This window comes from Plecotus auritus, assembly GCF_963455305.1.
Source record: "Plecotus auritus genome assembly, chromosome: 4".
Classification (NCBI taxonomy): Eukaryota; Metazoa; Chordata; class Mammalia; order Chiroptera; family Vespertilionidae; genus Plecotus; species Plecotus auritus.
Window position 1 is genome coordinate 104,232,814 of NC_137775.1, and position 27,194 is coordinate 104,260,007.

The following is a 27,194-nucleotide window of genomic DNA, read 5'->3' on the forward strand; positions in this document are numbered from 1 at the left end:
TCAAGAGTAGACTAGAAGAAGCAGAGGACTGCATCAGTGAGCTAGAACACAAGGTAGGAAAAAATACCCAAGCAGAGCAACTTCTAGAATAAAAAATTTAAAAGCAGGAGGAGAGCCTAAGGGACAACATGAAACAAAACAACATCCGCATAATAGGGATGGCAGAAGGAGAGGAAACTGAGGAAGGAATAGAAAACCTGTTTGAAGAAATAATGACAGAAAACTTCCCTGATATAGGGAAGAAAAACCCCACACAAATCCAAGAAGCTCACAGAGTCCCAAACAAAATGAACCCCAAAAGACCGACACCAAGGCACATTATAATTAAATTGGCAAACACCAATGACAAAGTAAGAATCGTAAAAGCGGCCAGAGAGAGACAGAAAGTTACCTACAAAGGAACCTGTAGAGGTGTTCTCTCTTTTCCGCATCCAGCACGGAAAAGGAACAGGTCCGGTTCCTGAGTGGAGGAGCTGGGGATTAAGAAATAAAAGAAAGAAAGAGACCAGATAGAAAGATAGAAACAAAACTGGGAGCCAGGTGGGACGCCATCCTCTCTGATGGAGAGGCAGCGACCCCGAAGCCCACGCAGCACATTTATTTTATACCCCCAAATACCAGGAAGTATCACCAAAACTTAGGATCAAAGGAGCTTATTTGCATTCTTGAGTAGGCCCTAGCATTCCTGGTGCTTGCCTGGATTTACATATCAAAGCCCGCTCCCAGGCACCTGGACAAAGGTAAAAAGTCAGTACTGATAATGCCCCCCACCTTCTTGGAGAGGGCGTAACCGATACGTTGCTCTGCCAGTCGCCTTGGGCTCAGCTGACAACAATTTAAAGAAATGCCCATGTGCCTTCCCAGGCAGCCCTCTACAGGAACCCCCATCAGACTAGCAACTGATTTCTCAACAGAAACACATCAGGCCAGAAAGGAATGGAATGAAATATACAAAGTAATGCAAATGAAGGGTCTAAATACAAGAATACTGTACCCAGCAAGGCGATCAATCAAAACTGAAGGTGAAATCAGGTGCTTCAGAGACAAAAAAGGACTAAGGGAGTTTATTACCACCAAACCAGCAATACAAGAAATGCTAAAGGGTCGGCTGTAAAAAAAAGAAATAGGGAGTGAAGAAGGAACACAGGGGTAAAGAATAAAAATGGCGAGAAACAAGTACCTATCAATAATAACTTAAATGTAAATGGATTAAATGCCCCAACTAAAAGACATAAGGTAACGGACTGGATAAGAAAACATGACCCATATATCTGCTGTCTACAAGAAACCCACCTCTGAAAAAAAGATGCACAAAGACTGAAGGTAAAGGGATGGAAAAAGGTTTTTCAGGTGAATGGAAATGAAAAAAAAGCTGGGGTAGCAATACTTATATCTGACAAATTATATCTCAAAGTGAAGGACATAACAAGAGATAAGGAAGGCCACTTCATAATACTAAAGGGAGCAATCCAACAAGAAGAAATAACTCTGGTAAACATATATGCACCCAATACAGGAGCACCCAAATACATAAAAAAACTCCTGGAGGATATCAAGGGAGATATTGACAGCAATACAATCATAGTAGGAGACGTTAATACTCTACTATCACCATTGGACAAATCCTCTAAACAAAAAATCAGCAAAGAAATGTCAATCCTAAATGACTCACTAGACCAGATGGAATTAATTGACATCTTCAGAACATTTCACCCCAAAGCCAAAGAATATACATTCTTCTCAAGTGCACATGGGTCATTTTCAAAGATAGACCATATATTGGGTCATAGGCAAAGTCTCTTCAAATTCAAGAAGATAAAAATCATATCAAACATCTTCTCAGTTCACAGTGGCATAAAAATGGAAATCAACTACAATAAAAACAATCCAAAAAAATCAAACACATGGAGACTAAACAGCATGCTATTAAACAATGACTGGGTTACCAGAGAGATCAAAGAAGAAATAAAAAACATCACGGCAACAAACGACAATGAAAACACAATTATCCAAAATCTATGGGACACAGCAAAAGCAGTCTTAAGAGGGAAGTTCATAGCTCTACAAGCCTACTGCAAAAAAAAAGAAAGAAAGAAAGAAAGAAAGAAAGAAAGAAAGAAAGAAAGAAAGAAAGAAAGAATGGTAATAAATCACCTAACCCTACAACTCGAAGAGTTTGAAAGGGAGCAACAAGAGAAGCCCAGTGTAAGCAGAAGGACAGAAATAATAAAGATCAGAGGGGAGATAAATGACATAGAGACCAAAAAAACAATACAAAAGATCAACAAAACCAAGAGCTGGTTCTTTGAAAGGATAAACAAGATTGATGAACCTCTAGCCAGGCTCACCAAGAAGCAAAGAGAGAGGACCCAAATAAAAAAAAAATCAGAAAGGAAAGAGGAGAAATTACAACACACCCCACAGAAATACAAAGGATTGTGAAAAAATACTATGAACAACTCTATTCCAACAAATTAGACAACCTGGAGGAAATGGACATATTTCTAGAAAAATACCACCTTCCAAAACTCAATCAGGGAGAATCTAAACATCTCGATAGGCCAATAACGATTGAGAAAATTGAAGCAGTCATCAAAAAGCTTCCAGCAAACAAAAGCCTTGGGCCAGATGGCTTCACAGGGGAGTTTTACCAAACATTCAAGGAAGAACTAAAACCTATCCTCCTCAGACTATTCCAAAAAATTCAAGAGGAAGGAACACTTCCAAGCTCCTTCTATGATGCCAGATCACCCTAATACCAAAACCAGATAAAGACAACACAATGAAAGAGAATTACAGGCCAATATCCCTCGTGAACATAGATGCCAAAATCCTCAACAAAAAACTAGCAAATCGGATCCAGCAGTACATCAGAAAGATCAAACACCATGACCAAGTGGGATTTATTCCTGGGATGCAAGGATGGTACAATATCCGCAAATCAATAAACGTGATGCATCACATAAACAAATTGAGAGATAAAAACTCAAATAGTCATATCAATTGATGCAGAAAAAGCATTTGACAAAATCCAACACCCCTTCTTGATAAAAATCCTCAACAAGGTGGGAATAGAAGGATCATACCTCAACATAATAAAAGCCATATATGACAAACCCCATTTAGCATTTCTTGCATTGCTGGTTTGGTGGTAATAAACTCTCTTAGTCCTTTTTTTGGCTCTGAAGCTCCTGATTTCACCCTCAATTTTGATTGATAGCCTTGCTGGGTACAGTATTTTTGGATTCAGACCCTTCCTTTGCATGACTTTGTATATTTCATTCCATTCCCTTCATGCCCGATGTGTTTCTGTTGAGAAATCAGTTGCTAATCTGATGGGGTATCCTTTGTAGGTAACTTTCTGTCTCTCTCTGGCTACTTTTAAGATTCTTACTTTGTCGTTGGTGTTTGCCAATCTAATTATAATGTGTCTTGGTGTCAGTCTTTTGGGGTTCATTTTGTTTGGGACTCTGTGAGCTTCTTGGATTTGTGTGACTTTTTTCTTCCCTTTATCAGGGAAATTTTCTGTCATTATTTCTTCAAACAGGTTTTCTATTCCTTGCTCAGTTTCCTCTCCTTCTGGAACCCCTATTATGCAGATGTTGTTTTGTTTCTTGTCCCAAAGTTCCCTTAGGCTCTCCTCCTGCTTTTTAATTTTTTTCCTAGAAGCTTCTCTACTTGGGTATTTTTCCCTACCTTGTGTTCTAGCTCACTGATGCAGTCCTCTGCTTCTTCTAGTCTACTCTTGATGCTTTCTATTGAATTTTTAATAACATTGGTGTCATTTTTCATTTCTTCTTGGTTCTTCTTCATTTTCTCTTGGTTCTTACACATATTGTTTAATTTTTCTTCCATTCTTTTCATACACCTTATGATCATTTCTCTGAGTTCTTTCTCTGTCAGGTTGTTTGCCTCCATTTCGTTTACTTCCTTTTCTGGTGATGCCTGCTTTTCTTTCATATGTTGACTGTTTCTTTGTCTCCCCATGATCTCTCTTCTCTGGGTGTCTGGTTATGTAGTTCTCTCTCTCCTGCGTTGATTTAAAGGCACTAAATACAACACAACAAGGCACAATTCACAAGACACTGAACACAAATGTATTCACGATACTAAGAACCCCAAATAAAGGTGACCACCAGAGAAAATAGAATAAGGGGATAAGAAAAAAGAAGAAGAGGGAAAAAGGAAAAAAAGAGTGCAAAAATGGAATTGGGAAAAGGAAAAAAAAAGTAAGAGAGAAAAGAAAGAGAATAAAAAAGAAGAGGGGAAAGAACTATTTATATGGGGAGAAAACTCCAATAGACCATCCACTAATCCCAACAAATGCCAGCAACAGGTACCTGGAGATGAATGCAAACTACAAACAACAACTAATATCAAGTGAGGTGAGGGAAAACAGTAGGAAGAAACAAATAAACAAAAGAAAAAAAAAGAGAAAAGAATAGGTGAAACAATCTCACAAACCAGCATAAAAACACCATTATAATCAACAATCAAGCAAACAAAAACAAAAGGACAGAGAGAAAAAAAAATTTGGATAGTGAACAAAGAGAAGAGAAAGGTGCGTATTGACTTAGCGCAGGGGCATTGGAAATTAGATATATAAGTATAGGATGAAATTTTAATGGGGGTAAAAAGAAGGAATAGGGAAAATCTAAAGCAGGAATAGGGTAATAGAAACAGGACAATAAGAGGGGAAAAGTGAGAAAGAGAGTGTTGGCATAAAGGTAAAGTTGAGATAAAGTAAAATGATGCTAAAGGAAAGATGCAAATAGAATGTAGAACACTAATCCCTAAATAAAATAAAGAGAAAATCAAATGACACTTTAAAAAAAAGGTAAAATATTGGTAGTCATAACACTGATTGAAAATAAAAATGTAATAATTAAAAAGGTAAAATCAAGTGAGTAAAAAAGAAAAAAAATTAGTTTCTTAAGTAAAAGATTAAATAAAAATAAAAATGTGCAGTGGTGAAGGTCATTCACTTCCTCTACTGTTCTGTTTGGCACGCCTGTTTCCTAGTCAGAACAGTATTGAAGTTCCCTGCGTTCCACTGCTCCTCAGTGTTGTAGGCCACAGTCCTGATTTTAAAGTAGGCAGTATTTCATTGTTTCTTATACTCCTTTATTTGTGTTTACACAAGAGTTAATTTGTGCTTCAACCCCTGCTTGGCAGTGTTTCTGGATTTACCTCCGAGTCTATAGGTCCTCTCTAGCTAGTGTTTAGATTTTGTTTTCCCTGTGGCACTTAATACCAGTTTGGTGGAATGGGCTGCCCCAGAGTTGGTTCTCTGATGGTTATTCCCCACTCTGATCCCCAGGTTCCACAAAAACAACTTTTCCCTGCAGTGTCTTAGAGTGTCCCCAATTGGGTGATCCTATGTTTTGGGCTTAGTAATGAAAAGTAAGGATTTAAAGAGGAAAAAAAAGAAAAAAAAGAAAAATGAGCCAGAGTAAGTGGCAAACTCCCGCCCTGCCCAAGTCTGTGCAGTCTTTTTTCCCCTTGGGTCAAAGCAGCCAGCACACTGTTAAAATTTTTAGGCTGGACTTTTCCGCCAGTTCAGCAATGGGTTGCTTTTTAGAGTTCCCTTCTGTTAGCAGCCTTGCGGATCCCCTTCCACACTCATGGATCACTCCAGCCCCAATGGCTGCGGACTTTTCTGGGCACAGACTTCCCTGGATCCTCCGGCTCCCGCGTGTACATTTTCCTCTTTTGCCCAGACCACAGACCTCACCTTATCCCAGGCTAAATCTGACCTTTCCGTAAGGAGGCGCCGAGCTCCTCCGAATCCACTCGGAGGAGCTCGCGCCACTTGGGGACCAGTGTTTCCAGGTTCACAGCTGTTTTCTGGGTGGAGTTGTTGTATATTCCTGGGAATTTCAGGCTTCTGACAACATCCACTTTCCCCTTCAAGATGGCGCAGTCTCCGTGTCAGAGCCAGTTGCTCCAGGAGGGATCTCAGCAGCAGTGGAGACTGCCTGATCAGGGGAACCCCATCCGCAATCCCCCACAGTCCCCTGGAGAATAGCTGTCCCTCAACTCACAAACAAACACTCCCCGTGGGTCCACACACTGTCCCTTCGTTCTCTCACTCACACACTATCTTGCAGTCTGCCTTCCTATCGGCAGCTATCTTCCTTTGTCCCTTTAGCATTTCTTGCATTGCTGGCTTGGTAGGAATAAACTTCCTTAGCCTTTTCTTGTCTGTGAAGCTCCTGATTTCCCTTTCAATTTAAATGATAGCATCACTGGAAAGAGTATTCTTGGAGTCATTCCCTTGCTTTGTATCACTTTGTATACTTCATTCCATTCCCTTCTGGCCGGAAGTGTTTCTGTTGGGAAGTAAGTTGATAGTCTAATGGGAGATCCCTTGTTGGTAACTCTCTTTCTCTCTTGCAGCCTTTAAGATTCTCTCTTTGTAACTAACAATTGCCATTGTAATTATGATGTGCCTTGGTGTGGGTCTTTTTGGGTTCATCTTGTTTGGGACTCTGTTTGTGTGACTTTTTTCTTCCCTAAGGTAGTGAAGTTTTCTGTCATTATTTCTTCAAATAGGTTTTCTAATCCTTACTCCTCTTCCTCTACTTCTGGCACCTCTATTATATAGATGTTGCTTCATTTCATGTTGTCCCAAATCTCCCTTAGGCTCTTCTCCTGATTTCTAATAGTTTTTCTCCAATTGCTGTTCTGATTGGGTATGATTTAAATCCTGTCTTCTAACACACTGATTCGGTCCTTCACTTTTTCTAGTCTACTAGTGAAACTTTCCAATGTGGTTTTTATTTTAGCTTTATCATTCTTCATTTTTTCTTGATTCTTACATATGTTGGTAATTTTCTCATCCAGTCAGTTTAGGAACTGCATGACCCTTATTCTGAATTATTTCTCTGACATATTTCTTGCCTCCATTTCATTTAGTTCCTTTTCTGGTGAGTTCTCCTTTTCTTTCCTTTGGGTTTTTTTTTTTTTTGGTCTCCTCCTTTTTGCTGACTCTTCTTTCTGGCCCTGGACTCCCTTCTTGGAATCCAAGGGGTTGAATCCCCTAGTGGTCCAATGATCTGGGACTCGCTAGACCAGAGGCTGGGTGTGCCTTGAGTTTTACACCTTTTTTGTCTGCTCTGATTTGTACTCCCTTCTCCCATGATTCTGGTCCTTCAGTTGTCCACTTCAGATTCTCAGGGTGGTGGGCATGCATGTACAGTTCCTCTGGCATCCAACTCCCCATGAGGGCCCAGAGCCCTGTGGCATGCAATTCACTATGCAGCCCCAGCACTCAAGGCAGGATGGCGCCCTAGGACCCTCTCACAGTGCACATGCAGCATGGGCCTGTGACCTGTGGCTGAGCATACCAGGTCACACCAGCAGCTGTGACTTGGGCTTAGGGTAGGGCATGTACTGTGTGACAGCTCTGTGGGGAGCCTGGGGGTGGAGTGCACACTGACTGAAGGTGCTGTCTGTGTGTGTGTGGCGGGGTGGAGGTCAGGACTTTCTTTAAAAATATATATATATTTTTTATTGATTTCAGAGAAGAAGGGAGAGGGAGAGATAGAAACAATGATGAGAGATCGGGTGCCTCCTGCGCTCCCCACAATGGGGATCAAGCCCACAACCTGAGCATGTGCACTAACAGGGAATCGAACCATGACCTCCTGGTTCATGGGTTGATGCTCAACCACTAGCCACACCAGCCAGGCTACCAGGAGTTTCTTGATTTGCCTATCTTACCCCCCCCCCCATCATATAGTTTTTCGGATTACCTAACTAAAATTAACATGCCACATATCCTGTACTTTTCCTAAATATTACCCATTTCACCTCTACAATCTAAGACCCTGTTTCCCCATTTTCCAACATTTTATGTTCCTAATATTACTTCATTGTCTTTGGTATTCATTTGTATGTGAGTTTTCCTTGTGCATGGATTAAGCATTGACATCTCTTGTTAATTTGATCATGTCAATTTGATTATTAGCCCAGTTGTTAGAATTTATAAGGTACGAGGTAAATAATTACTTTTTAAATCCCCCACAGTTGTGAAGAACCTGCCTTGTGAAATTATCGGCTTGGAAATGGTTAACTTCTGACACCACTGCAGCTGAGAGATCATGGACACCTGCTAGCAAAGGAAAGCATTATTATTATTTTTTCATTCTTTTAGCAGTTTGTGTGTAGTACTGCAGGGTTTGGAAGAATTTTGAAGTTCTGCAAGTTACTTTTTGCTCTTATACATTCACATTGGCATACAAAAAGTATTTGTGAAACTAGCTGCTTGGGCTTAGACTGACACGGGTTCTCTTTATTGAATCATGGATTTGTGTACAACGTGAGGATCTGGTTCAGTTCATGCATCTGGCATCTGGCAAGTGAGGTCTATTGTCTGTCTCCAACTCCACATTGTGGCTATGGCGTCTTAGTTTTAGATCCCTGTTATATGTCCAGGGTCTGTTGGTTTCGGATCAAATATGTATTCGGCTGTGTGTCTGGCGTTTTGGGTCTCTTTGGGTATGATTTGTGTCCTGGGTTCTTGTATGGGGTCCAAGTGCAGCTATAGATTTAGATTCTGGTGTATGGAATCTAGTCTTAAGAATTAGCTGTCAGTCTCTGGCATCTGGTTTCTGGCTTTTGTGCTGCATAGTATGCTTGAGTCAGGGGAATTGCTGTGTGTTTGATTCCCATGGCCGGTGTCCAGCTTTTGGTTTGTGGTCGCTGTAGGGTACAGCTTCTGGAGTCCAGGGTGTGTGTTTGGGGTCCTGATTTTGGCTCTGGTGTCTAGTGTCTGTCAACTGATGGCCATTTTGATGAATTCAATACTAACAAGAGTCCCCAAGTTTATAGAGTTGAGGCATGTTATTAAAAAAGCTAGGAAAATTCCTTGAGAAGTGGAATGGGAAATCTGAGACTCTAACAGGGCCTAGTAATTTATAGGCACAACTACTAAATCACAAGAACTTATCTTCCCTAACCTAGGATGCTTAGGAGCAAATGGGTTACATGTTCCAGACCATGCCCAGCAGACCCATGTTGGTTCAAATCCCTTTCCAGTGACATTTTTAATGTGAAACTGATCAGAGAATGACCCATATCACTGTATACATTCGTTGTAATATATGAGCATATCAAATGACACACCTGGAGAGTTGATGAATATTCTATTGAGATATTCCATTGAGGCCTCCTCTAAAATTGCCACTGTTAAAAACCAGGTAAAATCTTAGTCCTTGCCATTGTGACTACCTTCACTGAATGTTGTCCCATGCATCAAAAGGTCACCTGTTCAATTCCAGGTTTGGATACATGTCCAGGTTGTGGGTTCAACAAGAGGCAACTGATTGATATATCTCTCACATTGATGATGTTTCTCTCTTTTTTCCTCTCTCTCTGAAATCAATAAAATCATATTTAAAAAATCAAACAAATGAAACAGGTAAAACCCTTAAGACAAAGGTGTGTGTTGTTCCTTACACCTGTGTGTTTCCTTCTCTTATTTCCTATCTTTGTTTCTCCTAAGCTCTAAAGGTCCCTATGAGAGTTGCAAACAGGGGATCAGTGGACAGCGGCAGCTTGTCTCGGGCTAACCCCTTGAACCTGTCTCCAGGGCCCCCTTGATCTTGTTTCTCCTATTTTAATACCTCCCTTTGTTTCACTATATGGATGAAAATGGGCCACATGCTAACCTGACAAGGTTTTAGTTAACAGAACCCAGGCTACAAGGTGAGACAGGAGGAAAAATGGTTGGCTGGTATTTAAATTTGCCTTTTTCATTGGAATTGCTTTCTGAGAATCTGAGCAAATGCCTTTTCAGTATAAATGAGAGCTGAACTCATTCAGCTCTGAATATAAGGGGCACATCTTCCCTCCAGCCCGAATCTCAGGTTCTCTTAGATGACTAAGAATCTTTATGGAGGTGTCAGAGGTCATTCCTCAAGATGTGTAGGGTTCCTATAGGGAACATCCAACTCAACTGTAATTAAGAAATTGACTCATCCAGGGATGCCTGTATAAAGGTTGGTCACCTAGTGCTCTGAATCCTCACTCACAGCTGTATGAGACAGCCAGGGAGAGAAACCAACTCATGTAAAAAGGTTGAATGCCACTTGAGGACTAAGAGCCTCATGGTACTCATAAGCAGCAGACTTTGACCCACTACATTACCTCCCTAGAGAATTTACTCAGACTGCCAATGTTCAAAAAAAACCCCACTACAATTAACATGGGAAATTGTGCCTCCAAGGCCAGAAACTTCCAGAGCCCAGCTCTCATTAATATTCCTGATAGAAATCCTGTTACTGGTAATTGCTTTACAGAAATAGGAAGATCTCACTAGAAATCTCATTTTAAAATGGCCATATTGCAGTGGTCTTTGGGTGCCTAAATTTAAAATAATAAAATATGTTAATAAAAGTTGTAGGAAATACTGGTTGCTTAATTTTTCATTCTCACTGAAAATTGAGGTTTCCAAACATTAAAAATTCTCCTACATTAAATTACTTTTAATTTAAAAAATTAAAATACAGCCATGGTTGGTGTGCTCAGTGGTTACAGCATTGTCCTGTACATCAGAGGGCTGCAGGTTTGATTCCCAGTCAAGGGCATGTACCTTGGCTGCAGGTCCAATCCCACTCTCAGTCAGGGCATGTGTGGGAGGCAACCAATAGTTGTGTCTCTGTCACATTGATGTTTCCCTCTCTCCCATCTCTCTCCCCACCTCACTTCTCCCTTCCATTCTCTAAAAATCAATGGAAAAAAATATCCTCGCTCCTCAGGTGAGGATTAAAAAAATAGGGAAATAAATATTTATGGAAAAAAGGCGAGTTACTCTTGAATTATATATATGGTCTGTAGCATTTGTATGATATCTATTCATCTTTGTATTATGTGTTGTGCATTTTTTCTCTCCAAATGGCATTACTATGATATAATCGTTTACTGGCCTAAAAAAATTAAATACTTATGTAAATTAAACAAAATCTTGTAGTCTGGATAAAATATTTAATATTGACACTATTTTAAAGTTTAATTGGTTTCTTACCCAGTTTTTACAAAATGTATATCATAATACTAATTACTAGAGGCCAAATGCATGGAATTCATGCAAGAGTAGGCCTTTCTTCCCCTGGCTGCCGGCACTGGCTTCCTTCTGGCACCTGGAACCCAGGCTTCCCTTGCAGCCCTGGCTTCGTCTGGAAGGTTGTCTGGAAGGACATCTGATCTAATTACCATATGAAGCTTTTATCATTATAGAAGCTTGTTTTACAACCTTTCCAAATTTAAAATTTAAGAGACTTTTTAATTGACCGAAAAATAACTAAGTTATTCCAATGTATACTGAAATACCTCCAAAATTTAATCTCTCTCCTTACAAAAAGAGTTTTAAAAGCAATTAGTACTGGAGCCCTAACTGGTCTGGCTCAGTGGATAGAGCATCAGCCTGCGAACTGAAGGGTCTTGGGTTCGATTCCAGTCAAGGTCATGTACCTTGGTTGTGGGCACATCCCCAGTGGGAGGTGTGCAGGAGGCAGCTGATCAATGTTTCTCTCTCATTGATGTCTCTAACTCTCTATCCCTCTTCCTTCCTCTCTGTAAAATCAATAAAAAGTAAAAACAAGGAGAAACCAAGATGGCGGCATAGGTAAACACCTAAACTGCTGCCTCGCACAACAATTTCAAAACTACAACTGAAAGACAGAACGGACACCATCCAGAACCACAGGAAAGCTGGCTGAGTGGAAATTCTACAACTAGAAGGAAAGAGAAAAGCTCACAGAGAATTGGAGGTACGGCAAAGGGTCTTTGTGCGCACAGAGAGGAAGGGCGGCTGAGAGCCTGGCTGACTTTCTCTGGCGGAAGGGGGAAGGAAGCCCCCGACTGCACTGAACCCCAGTTCTGACTGCACTGAACCCCAGTTCCGGGCAAGCCCCTGGGGACCCACACTCTTACGGGGGGAGTCTGGACTCTCGGGTGGAGACTCGAGCTGGGAAAGGCAGAAGTCTGAAGGCGCGCGGCTAGTGCGCACAAAGGCTGCGGAGGTTGCCACAGGCTTTCCCTAGTGGAAGGGAGTCATAAAGATTATGAACAACATAATTCTCTGTGAGCTTTTCTCTTTCCTTCTAGTTGTAGAATTTTCACTCAAGTGAATAAAAAATCTGAAGAACAGAATGGACTGGTGAATATAATAGAATCAGGGACATAGAAAGGGAGTGGACTGACAATTCTCAGGGGGAATGGGGTGTGAGGGGTGCAGGAAGAGACTGGACAAAAATCATACACCTATGGATGAAGACAGTGGCGGGGGGTAAGGGCATGGGGTGGGGTGGGGAATCAGGTGGAGGGAAGCTATGGGGGGAAAAAAAAGAGGAACACCTGTAATAATCTGATCAATAAAGATTTATAAAAAAATAAAAAATAAAAAAATAAAATGTTCTTACTACCCAAAGCAATCTATAGATTCAATGCAATTCCTATTAAAATACCAAACACCTATTAAAATACAAGGAAAGTAAAGAGAAACAGCACCAGCCTTGGCCTGGTGGTTCCTCCACCCACTCCGCCCTCCCACTGCAGGCAGGAGCAGCACCTCTCCAGTACTAATTACTTTTTTATTTTATGTTTTTACTTTTTTTTCTTTCTTTCTTTTTTTTAAAAATAAATCTTTATTCAGATTATTACAATTGTTTCTCCTTTTTCCCCCATAGCTCCCCTCCACCCAGTTCCCACCCCACCTTCTGCCCTTACCTCCCCCCCACTGTCCTCATCCATAGGTGTATGATTTTTGTCCAGTCTCTTCATGAACCCCCCATACCCCTTTCCCCCTGAGAATTATCAGTCCACTCCCTTTCTATGCCCCTGATTCTATTATATTCACCAGATTATTCTGTTCCTCAGGTTTTTAATTCACTTGATTTTTAGGTTCACTTGTTGATAGATATGTATTTGTTGTTCATAATTTTTCTCTTTACTTTTTTCTTCTTCCTCTTCTTTAAGAATACCTTTCAGCATTTCATATAATACTGGTTTGGTGGTGATGAACTCCTTCAGCTTTTTCTTATCTGTGAAGCTCTTTATCTGCCCTTCAATTCTGAATGATAGCTTTGCTGGGTAGAGTAATCTTGGTTGTAGGTTCTTGCTGTTCATCACTTTGAATATTTCTTGCCACTCCCTTCTGGCCTGCATAGTTTCTGCCAAGAAATCAGCTGACAGTCGTATGGGTACTCCCTTGTAGGTAACTAACCATTTTTCTCTTGCTGCTTTCAAGATTCTCTCTTTGTCTTTTGCCCCTGGCATTTTAATTACAATGTGTCTTGGTGTGGTCCTCTTTGGATTCCTCTTGTATGGGGTTCTGTGTGCTTCCTGGGCTTGTAAGTCTATTTCTTTCACCAGGTAGGGAAAGTTTTCTGTCATTATTTCTTCTAATAGGTTTTCAATATTTTGCTCTCTCTCTTCTTCTGGCACCCCAAAAATTCGGATGTTGGTACCCTTAAAGTCCCAGAGGCTCCTTACACTATCTTTATATTTTTGGATTCTTTTTTCTTTTTGTTTTTCTGGTTGGGTGTTTTTTGTTTCTTCATATTTCAGATCTTTGGTTTGATTCTTGGGGTACATTGATCTACAGTTGAGTTTCTGTATATTCTTTATTTCAGACAGTGTATGCTTAATTTCTGACTGGTCCTTTTCCATTTTTTTTTTTTTGGCATTCTCATTAAGATCCTTAAAGGTCTCACTAAGTTCCTCAGCAGTTTTTAGAATATTCTTGAGTAACCTTATAAATGTGGTTCTGAACTCTATGTTGTCCAGTGGTTTGCTTTCCTCCGTTTCTTTCATTCGTGACATGTTTCTTTGTCTCCGCATTTTGCTGCTTCCTTGTGTTGATGGAGTGGCTTTGTGTGGTAGGTGACCTATAGGGGCCAGTAGCTCAGCCTCTCCAATCACCTGAGGTGGATGCTCTTTGTATACCCCTTTGTGGGCTGAATGCAAAGTCTTGTTGTAGTTAAGCTTTGATTGCTGTTGGTACACTGGGAGGAATTGACCTCCAGGCCAATTGGCTGTGAGGACCCGCTGTGTCTATAATGGAAGAACTGCTGTGCTGGTGACACGCATAAGGTACAGGACTTGTTTCAGTGGGGCTTTGGTGCTCACTGAGTCTGCCTCTTGAATGTGTCACTTATGGATGTGAGGAGTTGAAATCTGGTGTCTCACACTGACTACTAGGTACACTGGCTTCTGGATCTCCAATGGGGTGCAGGTCAGCTACTGTCTGAGGCCACCCAGCAGGAGTTACAGTGAGAACTACAGTTTTCTCCTCTTTATGTGGGGTTTGGAGGTTTTGGAGCTGTCTGACCCTGGCTGCAAGTTTGCTAGGTTAAGCTGCGATAGGACAGGCCATTCATATGCTAAAACCACTGCTTGGAGCTTTGGTGGGTTTGTAGGTTGTGCGGGGCGGGGTCTCAGGGCGTCACTAGGCTAAGGCGTGGCAAACAGTCATGGCTGCCGGTAAGCCGGCTCTGCGTCTCTGACCGCGTCCCCACGTCCCACCCCCCAAGCACAGTAAACAATTATTCCTGCGTGCAGCCCTTCAAGCAAGCCACCCTCACTTTCCAACCCGATGGCAGACAGTCCAGCTTCTCCTCGTAGGAGTTTGGGTCCCCCGCGTCTCCCCAGAAACTGGAGTTCGGATTATTGGGAGCTTGTTTCCCTTGGGTTGAAAAAAGCAGTGCTCCCAGTCACCCACCGCCAGTCCTATTCGGGCGACTCCGTACCTCAGCTTTTCAGCGCTTGTGCATGTCTCAATGCTCTTTTTCTTTCTAGTTGTAGAACTTCCACTCAGCCAGCTTTCTCGTGGTTCTGGGTGATAGACGTTTTGTCTTTTAGTTGTAGTTTTGAAATTGTTGTGCGAGGCAGTAGTTTAGGTGTTTACCTATGCCGCCATCTTGGATCCTCCCTAGTATGAACATTTTAATATGTTGATTCTACCAATCCATGAACGTGGTATATTTTTCCACTTGTTTATATCTTCCTTATTTCTTTTTTCAATGTCCTATAGTTTTCTAAGTACAGGTCTTTTACCTCTTTGGTTAAGTTTATTCCTAATTATCTTAATTTTTTGTTAAAAAATATTTTGGTAAATGCGACTGTTTTCTTGCTTTCTCTTTTAGAGAGTTCATTGTTGGTTTATAAAAATGCCATCACTTTCTGGGTGTTAATTTTGTATCCTGGTACATTTCTGAATTTATTTATTGAATCTATTTTTTGATGGAGTCTTTAGGGTTTTCTATGTACAATATCATGTCATCTGCGAATAATGACAGTTTATTTTCTCCTTTCCAGTTTAGATGCCTTTTATTTCTCCTTCTTGTCTAATCGCTATGGCTATGGCTTCTATACTATGAGTGGTGAAAGAGGCCATCCATGTCTTGTTCCTGTTCTTAGGGGAAATGGTTTTAGTTTTTGTTCATGGAGTATGATGTAGGTTTTTCATATATTGCTTTTATTATGTTGAGATATGATCCCTCTATTCTCACTTTGCCAAGAGTTTTTAATCAAGAAAGGGTGTTGGATTTTGTCAAATGCTTTGTCTGCATCAATTGATATGATCATGTGATTTTTGTCTTGCAATCTGTTTATGTGATGCAGCACGTTTATTGATTTGTGAATATTGTACCACCTTGCATATCCAAGTGGAAATGTATTGCTGGATCCAATTTGCTAATATTTTGTTGAGGATTTTAGCATCCATGTTCATCAGGGATATTGGTCTGTAGTTCTCTTTCTCTGTAGCATCTTTATCTGGTTTTGGAATTAGGGTAATGCTGGTATCATAGAAAGAGCTTGGAAGTGTTCCTTCTTCTTGAATTTTTTGGAATAGTTTGAGGAGTATAGCTGTTAGTTCTTCTTTGAATGTTTGCTAAAACTCCCTGGGCCAGGGCTTCTGTTTGCTGGAAGTTTTTTTTCTTTTTCTTTTTCTTTTCTTTTCTTTTTTTTTTTTTTTTTTTTTTGTGTGTGTGTGTGTGTGTGTGTGTGTTTTGTTTTGTTTTGTTTCTTATTACTGCTTCAGTTTCATCAGTCATTATTGGCCTATCAGAATTTTCTGATTCTTCCTGATTGAGTTTTGGAAGATTGGAATTTTTCTAGGAATATGTCCATTTTGTCCAGGTTGTCCATTATTTTGGAATAAAGTCATTCATAGTATTTTTTATGATTCTTTGTATTTATGTGGGGTCAGTGGTTAATTCACCTCTTTCATTTCTGATTTTATTTATTTGGGCTCTCTCTCTTTGTTTCTTGATGAGTCTGGCTAAAGATTCATCAATCTTTTTTATCCTTTCAAAGACCCAGCTCTTAGTTTTATTGATCTTTTGTTTGTTTGTTTTGTTTTGTTTTAGTCTCTATGTCATTTATTTATGCTCTGATCTTTAGTATTTCCTTCCTTCTACTTACTCTGGTCTTTTCTTGTTCTCTTTCTAATTTTTTAAATTTTAGGGTTAGATAACTGATTGCAAATTTTCCTTTCTTTCTTTTTTCTTTTCTTTTTTTCTTCCTTCCTCCCTTCCTTCCTCCCTTCCTTCCTCCCTCCCTCCCTTCTTTCTTTCTTTCTTTCTTTCTTTCTTTCTTTCTTTCTTTCTTTCTTTCATTCTCTCTTTCTTTCATTCTTTCTTCCTTTTTTATTTTTGAGTTTGGCCTGTAGTGCTATGAACTTCCCTCTCAATGCTGCTTTTGCTGTGTCCCATAGATTTGGGTTTGTTGTGTGTTCACTTTCATTTGTTTCCAGTATGTTTTTTATTTCTTCTTTGATCTCTTTGGTAACCCACTTATTGTTTAATAGCATGCTATTTAGTCTACATGTTTTTAATTGTTTTTGAGTGTTTTTATTGTAGCTGATTTTTAATTTCATGCCATTGTGGTCTGAGAAGATGCTTGATGTGATTTCAATATTATTGAATTTGTAGAGACTTAGCTTGTGTCCTAGCATGTGGCCTATCTTTGAAAATGTCCCATGTGCACTGGAGAAGAATGTATATTCTTTAGCTTTAGAGTGAAATGTCCTGAAAATGTCAATAAATTCCATCTGATCTAGGGTGTCATTTAAGGTCTCTATTTCCTTATTGATTTTTTTTGTCTAGAATATCTATCCTGTGATGTCAGTGGGGTGTTAAAGTCCCCTACTATGATTGTATTGCTATAGATCTCATCCAGGAGTTTTTTTAAAATTTTTTTTAAATGTATTTGGGTGCTCCTGTATTGGGTGCATATATGTTTACTAGAGTTATATTTTCTTGTTGTATCCATCCCTTTAGTGTTATGAAGGGGCCTTTATTATCTCTTATTATGCCCTTCACTTTGAAGTCTATTTTGTCAGATATGAGTATTGCTACCCCAGCTTTCTTTTCATTTTTATTTTCCTGGAAATTTTTTTCCCGTCTCTTCACTTTCAGTTTGTGTGAGTCCTTTTTTTCTAAGGTGGGTCTCTTGTAGACAGCATATATGTAGGTCATGTTTTTGTATTCATTTAGCTACCCTGTGTCTTTTGATTGGAGCAATTTAATCCATTTACATTTAAGGTACTTGATAGGTACTTGTTTGTTGCCATTTTTATTCTTTTTGCCTGTGTTCCTCCCTCTCTTTCTATTTCTTCTTTTTACAACAGTCCCTTTAGCATTTTTTGGGTCAAAACCACATTCATAAGGGCTTGATTTTTTGGCATAAACCTTTGTTTGGGGAAGATAAAATGTGATTATTACAAGTAAAGATGCTAGCATTGATAAATAACATAAGTACAAGATTAATTATTCTTTTTTGGATTTTACCAAAACTAATTGGAAGTCAGTTGTACTAATTAATACTAAAAGAATAGGATCCTCATCGTTAAATAAGGACATATAAGAATAGTCATATAACATCTACAAAGTGTCAATATCAGGCAGCAGCTTCAAATCCAAAATGATGAAACGTGATGTGGAATTTTAGTTGGTGTAGGAGGCATATAATAAGGAAGGTAGAGCCAATAAAGCCTGTGGCTATAAAGGACATTGACCTGTAGACACCGTCTGAAATGGAAAATGATGTTTCGTGATATTCTGAGGTTTGAAGTAATGTGAAGTACAAGCCCACACAAATCATAATGAATAGTGCTTGAACCATGTGTTTGAAACTCCCTAATATTAAACTATGATGAGCTGAAGTGATAGAGATGCCAGAGCAGATGTATTTAGATGAGGTACTTCTAAGGGATTAAGAGGATTGATGCCTGATGGGGATCAATATTCACCTAGTTCTGGAGTATGGATTAGCCTTGAATGATAGAAAGCTCAGAAAAATCCTGAAAAGAAAAATACTTCAAAGATGATAAATAAAAAAATTAGGTCGTAATGGAGTCCTTCTTGTACAATTGGTGTATGGTGGCCTTAAAATATGCTTTCTCAAACAATATATCATCATCACTGGTAAATTGTTAATATATTAGTAACCAGGCCTACAGTTAATAATAATGATGAGTTAAAGTGAAATCATATAACTAAGCCTGCTGTTATGACAAGGGCTGATAGGGCTCCTGTAAGTCGTAAGGGCTTTGAGTTGACTATGTGGTATGTGTGCATTTGGTGGGTCACTAACCATTGTCATGTAGTTGAAGACTAACCAGTAAGGTGAATACATCAGCTTTAATTAGAGCTACTTGAAAATTCTCTAATAGTTAATAGGATAAGAACAATCAATGTCATGAGGGCGCTGGTTATACTAATGCTTATTACAGCTGAGGTTGCTCTCCCATTAAGTGGTGATCTGCAGTAAAGTTGGCTGTCAGTTGTACTGCTAGTACTATTGGTTACATTAATAGGCTAATTGTTTTGGGGATTACTAATATGGAGATAAAGGGAATTGGGGTTCCTTGTAGTAAAAAGCATTCAAGTGTGCTTTGGTTTCATGTCAAAAGCCAAAAATTACTGTGTGCTCATACTAGTAGAGGGAAAGCTATTCTGAGATACACTGAGAGTTGAGCAGTAGGAGTAAATGAATGGGGTAAAATATCTAGTAAGTTTGTTAAACCAAAACATATAATTAGTAAGATTAATATAAGCTTTCAAGTGTGGCCCTTTTTATTATGAATTAATATTTGTTTTGTTGTTAAGTGAATAAGTCATTGTTGAATTGTGACTAGGAGGTTATTAATATAAGCTATGTAGTTGATGGAAAGAGCATATTTGGTAATATAATTACAATGACAAAGGGTAAGCCTATTCTCATAGGGGTAATGAAAAAGGCAAATAGATTTGACTTCATTTAGTTTCTCAAAGGGTTGAATGTTTTAGCGATGTAGTTGTTAGAGGTTCTGGGTTTGAATAGTAAGAGTGTTTTGAAATTTTAAGTTGTATTATCCTATCTAATAAAAGAGTAATATGCAAATTTACTGTCATTCCAACACACAAGATGGCTGCCCCCATGTGGTCAAAGATGGCCGTCCCCATGTGGACACAAGATGGCCACCACAAGATGGCTGGCAGGGGACGGCAGCTGTGGGCAATAAGACCAGCAGGGGAGGGCAGTAGGGAGGGACCAGGCTGGCAGGGGAGGGCAGTTGGGGGTGACCAGGTGAGCAGGGGAGGGCAGTTGGGGGTGACCAGGCTGGCAGGGGAGGACAGTTAGTGGCAACCAGGCCTGCAGGGGAGGGCAGTTGGGGGCAACCAGGCCTGCAGGGGAGGACAGTTAGGTGTGACCAGGCTGGCAGGGGAGGGCAGTTAGGGGTGACCTGGCCGGTAGGGGAGGGCAGTTAGGAGCAGTTAGGTGTCGATCAGGCTGGCAGGGGAGTGGTTAGGGGTGATCAGGCTGGCAGGCAGAAGCGGTTAGGGGCAGTCAGGCAGGTAGGCAGGTGAGCGGTTGGGAACCAGCAGTCCTGGATTATGAGAGGGATGTCCGACTGCCCATTTAGGCCCAATCCCAGTCCCGGTGGGATCGGGCCTAAATGGGCAGTCAGACATCCCTTGAAGGGTCCCAGATTAGAGAACGTTCAGGCTGGGCTGAGGGACACCCCCCCCCCAGTGCACAAATTGCATGCACTGGGCCTCTAGTTATAAATAATCTAAGAATTATTGATAAAATTATGATAAATAAATTGATGTATCTAATTGAGGCATATCATTAAGAGGTTAAAAATAAGAAGGGACATATGTAATATATTCAACAAAAAAGATTTAAAAAAGAGAGAGAGAAGGTTTAAACTTCCAGTCTCCAACTTAAAAGATTAATGCTAATTAGCTTCTTACTGAAATTATAGTAAGGAGGATGATCATTTTTGAAATACTTTAGTGGGATTATTTGAAGAATGATTTGCATAAAACTATGATAGATCCACAGATTTCAGAGCACTCCACATAATATAAGCCATGTCGGGTGGATAGGAGTGTTGTTTGATTTGGGCAGGGCCCAGAATAGTATCTGTTTTTAATTCTAGTGTAGAGATAGCTCATGAATGTAGTACATCTTTGGATGAGATTAATATTCGAATTGTAATCTCTATAGGCAATACTACTTGGTTATCAACCTCTAGAAGGTCGAGCTCTCTGGGTTTAGGTCAGATGTGGGGATTATGTTTGAGTCAAAATTAAGGTCTTCATAATCTGTATATTCATTGCTTCAGTACCATCGAGGGCCTATTGTTTTAATAGTTATAGAAGGGTTATTAATTTTGTCTATTATATAAAGAACTAGAGGCCCATTGCACGAAGAGATTCGTGCAATAGGCCTTCCTTTCCTTGGCTTCCAGCACCAGTTTACCTCTGGCACCCAGGACCCAGGCCTTTGCTCCAGCCGCTTTTGCTGCAGACTCTGGCCAGAGTCTGCTTTCTTTGTCTTCGCTGCAGACTCTGGCCGAAGTCTGCCATCTTTGTCTTTGCTACTATGCTGCAGACTCCAGCTGGATTCTGCCATCTTCGTCTTCACTGCGGCTGGAGTGCCGCTCCTGTAGATCCTTTTGCCCCTGGCCCTCCCTCTCATAGTAGACATCTTGCCCCACCTGGCCACTCTGTGCCTGGAGCAGCTTGGCGGCCGCCATCTTTGGTCTTCTAATTTGCATTTTCTCTCCTGATTGGCTGGCGGGTATAGCGGAGTGATGGTCAATTTGCATGTTTCTCTTTTATTAGTGTAGATTCATAGGTAGGGCAATTGTAATTAGAATAGTAGCTGGTAGAATTGTTCTGATAGTTTCTACTTCTTGTGCATCTACAGTACTTGTATGAGTCAGGATGGCAATATAAGTGAAATAATGTATAGTACAAGAGAGCTAATTAGGAAAACAATTATTAAGGTCTGATCCTGGAAGTGTGATAATTCTTCCATAATTGATGATGCTGTGTCTTGGAAGCCTAGTTGAAATGGATATGTCATAGAGATACATAGGGGTTCCACTTATAATTTAGTTTTGACAAAGTTATATAAATTTTACTAATATCTCAATTATAGAGAAAGATAGTATGGCTATGACATTGGCTTGAAATATATTTAAGAGGGCTTGATTCCTTCCTTTCTTACTTGGGATTTATGTCTCTAGGCTCTTCAAATGTGTGCTAAAGTGGAGGACATCTGTGTAGCCATGCAAGGTTAGTTTTTGGTAATTTTACTATTAAGACTTCTGGTTTAGACGGAAATGTTTCTCATATCATGAAGACTGTAAGTATAACAATAACTAGTGAAATGAATGAACCTATAGATGATACAGTATTTCAAGTTGTATAAGTGTCTGAGTAATCAGAGTAGCATCAAGGTATTTTTGATAATCCTAAGAAATGTTGAGGGAAAAAGGTTATAAAAAGGACTACAAATGTAATCAAGAAATGGATCTTAGCTCTCAAGTTGTGTTTAATGTGTAACCTGAAGATGAGGGAAATCAGTGCATGAATCCACCTTTAATAGCAAGTACAGCTGCCACAGGAAAGCCATAGTGCAAATGTGCTACTATATGAAGTGTATGGTGCAGAGCAGGCCACAGTTCAGGCATCCAGGGCCACTGTGGACAGAGGGTGCACAGAAACACAGAACGCAGCAGCTATTCTCGATGTTTGTGATTCCATTGCTTCATCAGCAGCAGCGCCTGGACCAAAACTCACGCGAGCCATGGAGTCACAAACACCAAGAATCCTTCCTTTGGTTGGTATTTGTGCGCATCTCTTTCAATAGCTTTCCTCAATTCCTCAACTGTTATGCGTTGTGTACCCTAAACTTTAAATTTTATGTATCCCCATAAAAAGCCTCGCGGAGAAATTTTCTTCATTCAAACTTAGTCTGTCTTCACACATTTCTTCAAATCAGTTAAACTTGAAAAAGACTGAAAATTAAGTGAGTTATTAGCTATTAAAGTGTGTACCTGTTTTGGGGGACACCCTATATTTACATCAATTGGCAATCTTACTCTTGGGGAGTCTCACCTGCTATGTGTATGTGGCCAGGTTCCTGACACAGCATTTTGTTTCCTGTTGTTTACTAAGGGACTCTTCCTGGGATGTACTAAACCTGGTGATTTGGGTCTTATAAATATGTTTTCCTTTTGAGTTAATGTACTGAGAAAGAATTGAGTATGCTAACATGGTCTGTTTTCCAAGTACTTTAAAGTATATATTAAATAGCCATTGATTCTGTAACACAAGGATGGGTTTGTAATAAAATGAGATGGAGTAGAAGTGAGTCCTAGTTTTCCTCACCGCTTGTCACTGGTAGCGTTGTCAGGCTCTGGGCTCCCTGCGTCAGCCCCCAAGGCTCCTCATGTCAGTCCCCCAGGCTCTTGGGCCCCTGGAATCCTGACCTTCCTTGGCCACAAGGTCAGAGAATGGGGAAGCAAGGTTTCCTGTTTACCAGGCAGTAGCTCTTTCCAGACTTGTGTGTATTTTAAATTCCTGTAAGTTTAATCCCATTTTGATATGGGATTTATATCACAGCAGGAGCTCAGCTTAAAATGATCCTTTGGATTTTCCAAGGCTACTCAACTAGGAAGAGCCAGATGAGGGAGGAGGATGGCATATGAAGATCACTACCTGACTTAATCTCATGGTGACCTGTCCAGCTGCCACCTGCATGTCCCTTCCTTCCTCACCAAACCTCTTCTGTAAGGGTCCTCCTCTGGCCTCCTTTCCCATTCTTTCCTGAGGCCCTGCATCTGTGGGAGTCGCCTACTCAGCGAGCTGCCCTCCCCAATGCTTGGAGCCAAACTGAGCAGCAGCCCCTGCAGGCCTCCTCCCCTGCGCCTTTGATTTAGAGGGTCTGACACTGGCCAGTCACCCCTTGGAGCTATCAGCCTCTGTCCCATGATTCTCTCCCCCCTGGGACGGCTCTTCATGGCTCACACTTGCCAGTCCCTTAGTCACTCCCTCATTCCTTCCACAAACACTCATTGAAAGCTTCCTGTCACTCCTGGGTTCAACCATGGAGGCAGCTCCCTCCCTGCCCCTTCTGCAGGGCTGAGCCACCTGCTCCCCTAGCACTGGCACTCCTGAGCTTCAGGCCTAAGGTCGGCTGCTTGCTTCCTCCACTCTCCCTGGCTCCTCTGGGCTCCCTACTTATCCAAGGACACCAGCTGTCAATCACAGAAGCCAAAAGTGTGTGGTGCAGGCTTGATCCCTCCTCTCTCCTCTTCCCACATTTGATAGGTCCCTTGAAACTTAGAATGGGTCTGGAATCTGCTTGCCTCATCTTAGCTGACTGTTCTCATGCCAAGTCCTGCACACACCCCTGTCCCTAGGTCTTCACAGGGGCTTGTTAACTGATCTGCCTGCCTCTCAGCCCTAGGGCATCTCTGGGCATCCACCCAGTGACCTTCCTTTTTGAACCTCTCCTCCCTGGGCCTCCACACTAGCTACACCCATCTCTTTGTGGCCTAGCTTCTCCATGTGGCTCAACTTGTAGAGCCTTTGTAATGACCCATGCTGCCGATATAAATGCAGATTCTCTCTTGTGGATCTGAATTAATAGGTTCCCTCTCATCCAAATTTGTGTTTCTTTCAACATGTCCTCAAACCATTAATTATTTCCACACATATTGCATATTTTTCTTCCTGGGTAAGTTACAGTACTCACATAGTTCTTCCACAGAGGAGCACACTACCTCAGAGGTCATGCTTTGCCCTCACCTTTAGTTTCCTGTGGGGATTTGAGTCTAAGGTGGCAGCTGCCACAGGAGAGGTCATTGCTTTTATTACCCTTATGTGTTCCCTCTTGCACATTTCTCCAGTCTCTTACAAATCCTGAATTATTCCAGTTTTATCCCATATCCGTTACAACACTCCCATGATCCATCCCATTTTTTCTCACATCTGGGTTGAAGTCACTGTGAAAATAGATCTATTCATGTCCTGAATCTCTTTAAGCTGAATGAGGTGTGCTGGTTATAAACCAGGGAAACCATCCCTGTCTGCTGTTGCGGATTACTCAGGAATTTTCAGAATGTCTATGTCATCACTCAGATATGGAAACAACAACCAAAAAACCCATTGGATTCTCACTGCGGCCCTCACTCCTCCATCTAGTGATGCTGTAGCCCAGTATTTAGACATTGTCTTGAGCGGACTTTGGAATTACACTTGTTTATTTAACACTAAATGATTGATTTTATTTTTATGTTATAAACTCTATTCCTCATCCAAATTTATGTTTCTATGAACATTGCCCTCCACCATTAATTAATTCCACACTTATTTCATATTTTTCTGTTTTTGTGTATTAGAGAACTCATATAGTTCTTCCAAAGAGCGGCACACTTTTTCAAGGGCCACGCTTTGTCTCTCACCTTGAGTGTCCTGCTCTGATGGGCATCTAGTCAAACTGGCAGTTGGCACAGGAGAGGTTACCATGGTGATTCCCCTTGTGTGTCTACCAGGAAACTTTCCAATGTTTTTCCACATCTGGCTGGAAGCATAGAAATAAACTATTCATGCCCTGAACCTCCTCAAGCAGCATCGGGAGCCCTGGACATGATCGTTCAGCAAGCGATCTCAAGTGATGAGAAGGAGTGGGTCCATGTGTGCTGAGGGGACCACTCAGACCTATTTCAGATTGCATATCATCACCAGAGACATAGGAACTGGATGTAGAAAACCTGCTGGGTTCCCGCAGCAGTCCTCACGTCTCCATCTAGTGATGCTGTAGCCCTGTGTCTAGAAATTCCCTTTCCTGGCATGAGCCTGGAATCTAAACTGGGTTTTGCAACAATTAATCATGACTTCTTTCCTTTTCAAACACACAGTTTCTCACTAATTCTCTGAAGGTTAATGCTCTCCAGCACAATTACTACTGCCCAGCTTCAACAGCTTATTCACCTGATTTTTATTGAATGAATAATAGGTAAATAAAAATATCTTTATAGTTTTCAAACACAGAAAAATGTCTCTTCATTTCTTAAGCAAGCATGGGACTAACAAAGTTTATTTAAAAAATTATTTCATTATTACATTTTTGGGGTAACCAGGTTAATCACATTATAAAACTTCACTTGTACAACTTTATAGTGCAACAGAGCACACTCAGCTATGTGCTCACCACTCAATGTCTGTCTCCTCTGTCCCCAGGCAGTTGATCCCTTTTATTCACCTGGTCCTCCCCCATGTTTTCCTTTTTTTAACCACCATGATTCCATTTGTATGTAGGAGACTTTGTTTTCTTTTGTTTGTGTTTCTACATTCCATTGATGCGGGAAAATATGGAATCTACCACTTTATATTTTTGGGTAATGAAATCTTCCACTTTGAGGTTTCACTCTGATGAGCATTATATGAGACACAAATATCTTTGAATATTTTTGACCACTGAGTGAGAACATCCAATAAACTTTTGCTCAAAAAGTTTGTGAAGGATCTTCTAAAGCCCTTTTCAATGTCTCTGCCTAATGTTGCAAAATACTAAACAAAGCCATGAATCAGTATCTCCTTCCATAGTTGGACAGAATGAGTGATAAAGTGAACTGCCCCAACCTCTGCCCATTGTGAAGGTTTTGTTACCCACTGTCCTTCACAGATGTCCAGAGATGGTCTGTCGTGCTGCAGCTGACCACTTTCTGGATGGCCATCAATACCATGCATAATCATTAGTAATCCAGGCCACAACTTTACTGCCTCTGTATTGAAGTTATAGGACACTTTCCAGGAATCCATACGTCTAGGCTGCAAGATGGATTCATTGTATAGAAGTTGGTACTGAAGTAAATTGGGTCACAGGTTATATTACTGCTTTGATCATTGTTGACACCACACCCAGGTCATAACGGACAATTCAGGTAGCATGGAAACTTGGGTACCCATCTTTAAACACTCCTTCTTTCAAACCAAGGAAACACTTTGGGACAAATCTCAGTCCATTTTCAGTGTGATGACAGCTCATTGCCCTGAATATCTGCCCCTCCTGGCTAAGACTACTTTGGGCTAAAGAAGGGATAGAAGCCATCAGTAATGCCCATGTGGACATCAGCCTGAGACTGGAATCATTCTTGCCCTACAGGTCTGGGAGCCAGGACACCTATGCAGCTTGGCCTCTAGGGTTTCTTCTAGCCCAGCTCTCTCCAATCCAGGTAATCATGAGATTAGTTGCCAGCTTTCTACCAAGAATCTTTTCAATTTATCACATCTGTTTTGGAACCATTTAAACAAGTATCTGGTAATGTCCTGAAGATCTTCAAGCTGAACCTGAGACCTTGGATGTAAAGCAAATAAGCAATCCATGTCTGCTGTTGCAGACCACTCAGAAAATTTTCAGAATGTTGATGTCATCACCACAGACATGGAAACTAGAAACGAAAAAGCACATTGGATTGCTACAGTGGTCCTCACTCCTCCTCCATCTAGTGATGCTGTGACCACATATTAGAAATTGTCTTGTTTGGCTTGACTCTAGAATCTCAACTTGGTATTAACTTATAATGAAGGATTTTCTTAGGCAATGTTCCTCTTTAAATATCTGATGGTTAGCACCCTACAGTACACCTGCTGCTGCCCAGTTGTAGCAGAGACTTCACCTGATCCTTAGTTCCCAAAAGGAAAGTAAACAAAAATATACTCATGGTATCCCAAAACTAAAAAGTCTCTTCTTTCCTTAAACAAGAGGGGGAGTGACAAAATTTTTTTGTGGAATTATTTCATTATTTATTATTGAGGGATAGCCTTGTTAATAGCATTATATAAATGTACGTAACAGTACAACCTCTTATACTCTTTATGTGCTCACTGCCCAAAGTC